Below are 7,263 nucleotides of genomic sequence, written 5' to 3'. Positions count from 1 at the left end.
ACCATGGAAAATTGTCCGTTTAAAAGTTTTTGCTAATAAACATGAATATATCCCAGATCTGTTTTAATTTGCAATTTTTAAATATTCTTGATTCAAAACATTATTATTATTGCTAGGTTGTATTTTATCTTATGAAAACTATTTGTTTATATTCTTTGATTACTTTTTGAGGGAAAGTGTTGGAATCTTTACAAACTGCTAAGTCATTAGAGTTGATAGAGACAATAATTATCTAATTTAGCATGGTTCAGTATGATTGATCTGATCTTACAAGGAGATGTTATGGGCCAAAAGAAACAAGGTACTAAGTACAACTGATAGAAACAATGCTTGTGTTCACACCTTTAGAGAGCTCATAGAAGCAAGAAATATTTAAGTACTCATTGGAGTTCACATGTTTGGGAGATTTCAGGGTTTAGTATGAGATATCTGAATTCACACTTCCCTTAATCCCTGCCTCCAGAAGGAGGAGTCAACCTTTGGGAGATCATATATAGAGGCTCTTAGCTTCTGGAGTGAGTTACTTTGGAACATTGCCAGGATTGGAGAGGAGCACTCTGGGAGGAAGCCCATAAGCCCTCTCTCGGAGGCAAGAGAAATTCATTCCATTTTCCAAATGGCTGGCTGGAGGCTGAAGGACAAACCTTTGGATTTGGAAACATTTGGAGGGAGCTCTTGGAACCAAGCAGAGAGATAGGCCTCAACTAACTGGGATATTTTGGAAGGAGAAAATAAACGTTTGCATTTTTACCAGCTGGCTGCATTTTGGGGTGATTATTACTTGTAACTGAAACTAAGGCTGCCTCCAGAAAACCTCCCCAAGAAACCTGCTCTCCCAGAAAGAACCATTATTATATTAAAGAAGAAGAACACCACAGGAAAGGTTTTTTGTGATATATTTTGGTTAAATCCCCTGATACAATAGGTATCAGACTTCTATCAGGGATGTTTCGTGGTCTCTCAACAGCTTCTCTTTATATCCTAGTGTTATTAATTAAATTATGCAAAAAGTTTTAAATTTTAACTAATCACAATGATGTCTTTTATTATAATTTCTGTTCCTCATTTGGTTATGAATTCTCAACTAACCATTCTTAAAAGATAGATCTTTTTATTTTCTAATTTTAAAAATTACCTTATATGTAGATCCCCTGCCTTCCAAATTTCAAACTCAAAATGAAGTAATTGAGATTGAAGTAAAAGAGATATCTCTTGAATTCCTTGCCCCTTTAACATATCAACAATATTTCTCTGTCAAGCTTCAGCTTGACTTCAGAGGATGAGTCTCACCATGTGTTACCTTCCTCTTCACGCATATGCTGCTAAACAAAGGTGAAGAAGTCCTGAAACTCTGCTGACTGAATCCACTACAAATTCATGATAAGTTACCTTATCTGGGCCCTCACTACTGCTGACAATTCTTTTGCACTTTCCTAATTGACTCACAGTCCCATTGTCCATAGTGATTCTTTCATCCCCCTTCAAAGTTTTCACAGGTTTCCTTCCCCTTCTCTCTCAGATGAGAATTTTACTTCATATTTCATTGAACATAATTGAGGCCATTCACTAAGATTTTCTTCTTTTCATCTCTTCTCAGATAAGTTTCCCAAATACTAAGTGCCACTATGTCTGTCTTTACACCAGTCTTTGCTAATGAGGAGGCCCTTCTCCTTGTTGGGACAAATCCTTTAACTTTACAAATAATCTCATTCCATCTTATTTTCTTCAGCTCATTGCTTCCTTCACCATTCCCACTTCTACTTATCTGTAGTATCTTTCTGCCTATGGGTTACATCCCTACTGCCTACAAAAATGTCCATGTTTCAACTACAGTGGGAGCCCAGTGCCCAATCCCAGCTCATCCCTAGCCCCACCTCAGCCTGGCCCTGCTCCACCCCTGATCCAGAACCCAGTGTTAGCTAGGTGGAACCTCTGACTCAGCAGCTGTGCTGGAGGCTTCTGAACCTCTCAGCCCTAGGTCACCAGGGAGGACTTGGAAAGTCAGTGGAGAGAGTCTGTGGCAACAGGGTGGGAGTCTGATATGCAGTCTTAGAGAAACCTGGTCACTAGAACTCTAGACCTGGCCAGCACATAAGATCCTGAAGCTACAGTGGAGTGGAGCATACCTAACAGCTTCAGGGCAGAAACAAGAACTTATGGTCAGATCCCTAGAAGGATCTCTGAAAACAAGGCATAAAATCCCTGGAGGTTGGGACCGTGCACCCTTCACCCTGGAAACAGAGCCCTACTTTAACAAGAGTTAAAAGCAGAGTAATAGATTAGGAAAGTGAGCAGAAAACCAAAGTTTCTGGCCATTGAAAGTTATTTGGGTGACAAGGAAGATCAAAACACACACTCAGAAGATAATAACAAAATCAAAAAAAATTTAAAAATCCTACATCCAAAGCCTACAAGAAAAATAAGAATTGGGTTCAGGCCATGGAAGAGCTCAAAGGGGCCTTTAAAAATCAAGTAATAGAGATAGAGGAAAAATTGGGGAAAGAATTGAGAGGTACAAAAGAAAATACAAAAAGCTAACGGAAAAGAATGCATTAAAAAAACAAAATTGGCCAATTGGGAGAGGAGACACAAAAGCTCAATGGGGAAGATAATTCCCTAAAAAAAACATAATTGACCAAATGGAAGTATATTACTTTATGAGAAATCAAGATACAATAAAGTAAAACCAAAAAGAAAAAATGAAAAAAATATGAAAAAAATGTGAAATATTCCATTGGAAAAATGACTAACCTAGAAAATAGATCCAGGAAAGAATTTAAAATTACTGATCTACCTGAAAGTCACAATAAAAGAAGAATCTGGACATCATCTTTCAAGTTAAAATAAAAATTAAAGGAATCCACTGATCATCTCCTGAAAGAAATCCCCAATGAAAATTCCTAGGAATATTATGGCCAAATTTCAGAACTCCCAGGTCAAGGATAAAATATTGCAAGCATCCACAAAGAAACAATTCAAGTAAAAAAATGGAGTGGAGATACAGTCAGGATAGCACAAGATTTAGCAGCTTCTACATTAAAGGACCAGAGGGCTTAGAATATGATATTCCAAAGAGCAATGGAGTTAAGATGGCAACCAAGAATCATTGACCTGGCAAAAGTGAGTATAATCCTTCAGAAGAAAAGATGGTCATTCAATGAAACAGAGGATTTTTCAAGCATTTGTGATGAAAATACTACAGCTGATTGGAAAATATGATTTTCAAATTCAGGACTCTGAAGAAGCATAAGAAGGTAATTAGGTAATTAGACTTAATAAGGTTTATCTGTTTCCATTATCTGTCATTATCTGTTGACACTTATAACTCATTAGAATGTTATTATTATAGCAATTAGAATTAGATAGAGCATATGGGGATTAGTTAAATATGAAGGGATGATATCTTTTTTTAAAAAATGATGAAACTAAAGAGTGAGAGAAGAATTACAATGAGAAAGGAAAAGGGAGAAGTGGAATGGAACAAATTATCTGCCATAAAAAAGATGCAAGAAAAAGCTTTTACTGTAGAGGAGAAGAAGGGGAGAAGGGAGTGAGTGAGTGAATGTTACATTCATCAGAATTGGCTCAAATAGGAAATAACATACATACTCAAAAGGACTACAAAAATCTATCTTACCCTACCGGAAAATAGGAGAGGAATAGGATACGGGAAGAGTGATAAAAGAGAGGTCATACTGGGGGAGGGACTGCTTAGTAGCAAAACACTTTTGAGGAGGGACAGGGTGAAAGGAAAAAGAGAATAAATGGAGGGAAAATACAAATAGCAATAGTAATTGTAAAAATTGTAAAATTTTGGAAGCAAGTTTCTCTTATGAGACCTCATTTCTCATAGAACTGAGGCAAATTTATATTTTAAAAAAGAGCCATTCTCCAATTGAAAAATGATCAAAAGATATGAACTGTACCCAAAGGGCTGCAAATTCATATATATTCTTTGACCCAATAACATCACTACTAGGCATGAAGGCCAAAAGAGATTCAGAAAAAAAAACAGGGAAAAAATGGAAAATGACCTATATGTTCAAAAAATATTCATAGAAGCTCTCTTCTCAGCACAAAAAACAAATTAGAAATTTTGAGGATGCCCATCAATTGAGGAATGGCTCAATAAACTGTGGTTTGTGTTTATGATGGAATATTATTATTCTCTGAGAAATGATAAGCAGAATGCTCTCAGGAAAAAAAACCTGGAAAGTCCTCTATGAGCAAAATGCAATATACTGTATACAAAGTAATAGCAATGTTCTGTGATAACCAGCTACAAATGACTTTTGTTCTTTTCAATAGTATAACCATCCACAACTACTCTGAACAATTTATGATGAAAAATCCTACTCATATCTACAGGAAAAAACTCTGAATACAGACTGAAGTATATTTATATTCTCTCTCCCTCCCTCTCTTCCTCCTCGTAATTTTTCTTGAGGGTTTTTATTTTCATTAGGGTAGGAGATCTATGTTTTCTTTCACAACTTGACTTTTATGGAAATGTTTGTATAACTTCACTTGTGGTTTCTTAATTATGGATGGTGATAAGAGAGAATCTAGAACTCACTATCTTAAAAAACAAATGTAAAAAAATTGTTTTAAATGTAACTAGGGGGAAAACATTAAATAAATAAATTTAAAGAAACCAAAAAAAAACCCACTAAAAAAATTCCATTTTTCCTCTATTCTCAAAAAAAAAAATTGTTTCACTCATCAAGCTCCACCATCTATCAGACCCAAACTCTAAGGAGTAATTAAACTTTTACTTGAGGGCAATACTTTGCCACTGGACACAGAAAGTTCTAAAGGAGAGAATAAGGCTATTGACATAGGACAGCCCTGGTTCACTTAAATCCAATTCATTTCCAAGTTAGGACATCACCTTACTGATCTCATGGTTCTCTTTGAGAAGGAAGAACAAGAAGCAAACTAAGGTTCTTTCTGTTTCTCATGACACTTATCTTTCCTGCTTCTCCTCTTCCAGGTCTTACTGTTCCTTCTCTTTTCCTTTGCTAGATCTTCATCTAGGTCATACCTGTTAAGCTCTTCCTAGTTACTAGTTAGCCCTTAGGACCTTCACTTCTTCTCCCTCAATATTACTTCACTTGGTGATCTCATCTCCACATTAAATTATCATTAATATTATGATGATCATCAAATCTATTTATCCAGTCCAACTTTTCTGACCATCTGTCTCATATCTCAAGGTACCTATGAAATATCCTCAAGTGGGAGTTATTCCTTATACACATTTTCTATTGAAAATGTTTCCAAATGAACACATCTTTCCATTCAAAGTTTCCCCTCTTCCTAATTTCCTATTATTGTTGAGGGTAGCACAATGCTTCCAGACATTAAGACTGACAACCTAGATTTTATTCTTCCCTCTTTATAATCTCTCACCTCCATATTCAATCAGTTGCTAAGACCTGTTGATTTTAACTTTGCAACTTTTCTTACACCTGCCTCATTCTCTCCTCTAACCCTGTTACCACCAGACTATAAATCACTTATTCCCTCATTCTTGGAATATTTCAATATCCTGATGGTTGAGTGCCATTACACAAATGTCTCCTTTTTCTAATCCACCCTCTACCCAGCAATTAATGTGATCTTTCTAAAGTGCAGGTCTGACTAAGTTACCCCCTAACTTCAAATATGATTCTTTGGCATTCAAAGCTTCACAACTTCCAAGTCCCCAACCTTCCTATATTTTTTAGGCTTCTTACACCTTCATCTCTTTCTCCAGCATGTACTCTGACAATGACCTCTTTGCTTCTCCTGGAGCAACACATTCCTTATCTGTTCAGTCTCTCCCATGTTTGGAATGCTCTCCTTTTTCATTTTCCCCTCCTGGCTCTCTTCAAGTCCCAGATAAAAGGCTATCTACTACAGACATCTTTACTCAGTTATAGTGTCTTTCTTCTGCTTATCCCCAGTTTATCCTGTAGGTATCTTGTTGTGAATGTAGTTGTCCTATTATTTGCCAAACTGTTGGCTTGTTTTTCATGATTTTCTTGCAGCTCTCTCATTTCTCTTCCCAATTTTTCTTCTACCTCTGTTACTTGATTTTTGAAATTCTTGTTGAGTTTTTCTATGGCCTGAGACCAATTCATAGTTTTCTTGGAGGCTTTCATAGGATATCAGAACTCTGCCTTTGTTTTCTTCTGGATGTGTATTTTGATCTTCCTTGTCACTACAATAACTTTCTGCGGTTAGAATCATTTCTTGTTACTTGCTAATTTTCCCAGTCTATTATGTGATTCTTAACTTGTTAGAGTAAAGCTCTGCTTCCAGGAAAAAGAGTGCAATGTCCTGAACTTTAGGGGTTTTGTGCATCTGTTTTCAGAGATATTTCTAGGGACCTGGAAGATTTTACTTCTTCCAAGTTCATATGCTCTAAGGAGACATGTGTTTACAACTCTGCTGGCCTGTGCTCTGGTCTCTGGGTGACCACAAGCACTCTTTTCTGCCCCAGAACTGTGAGAAGGGTCCTATTCCATTGTGACTGCAAACTCTGGCGTGCTAATGTTCCTTTTCTCCTGCCCCCCCCCCCCAGGACTGAGACCCAGATTTCAGTTTGGACAATGCTACAGTAACCCTCACAATCTCCTTCCCACCAGTTGTCCAACCCCATTGCTGTCGGTGGGCTGAGAGCTCTAGAAGCACCTGCTGCTGCTGCTAATTCAGTGGTCCCCAAGGTTTCCTCTTGTTTTAATGGTCCAACCCTTTCCTTCCAACTTGTCCTCGGCTGTAAAATTGTTTCACTCTGTTTTTGAGGGTTCTGACTCTCTAATAATTTTAAGAGTCATTCTTTAAAGGTATTTGTAGAGGTTTGGGGGAGAGTTCAGGAGAGTTCCTGCCTTTACTCCTCCATCTTGACTCTATCTTCTGAGAACCTCCTTGAAGGAAGAGACCTTTTTTTTTTCCAATAGAATTTGGGGATGGAGGCAAGACTCAAAATGATTTAGGTGTGTCATGCTTTCAGAATATATTTCAATGTCATCTATACACTAGACAGAGATTGGAAGGGAAAACAAACCAATGACTGAAGTACTTATAGGGCAGGGGCTAAGAAAAGAGGTGGGATAGACATTTTATCCAGAGGACACTGTGGCATGCTGGACTTTGGTTAATGCTGGGAGTGACTAACGAGCCTGGGGGTAGCAAGATGCTGGGAAGCTGTGTAGCTTTTCCTGGTGCTAGAGGGCTTCTGCTGCCAAACACAAACTTTTTGGTGCACACTCAGGGGCT

Source organism: Sarcophilus harrisii, chromosome 4 (genome assembly GCF_902635505.1).
Source record: "Sarcophilus harrisii chromosome 4, mSarHar1.11, whole genome shotgun sequence".
Classification (NCBI taxonomy): domain Eukaryota; kingdom Metazoa; phylum Chordata; class Mammalia; order Dasyuromorphia; family Dasyuridae; genus Sarcophilus; species Sarcophilus harrisii.
The sequence above is the reverse complement of the archived record's forward strand: the minus strand, read 5'-3'. Positions refer to the sequence as shown.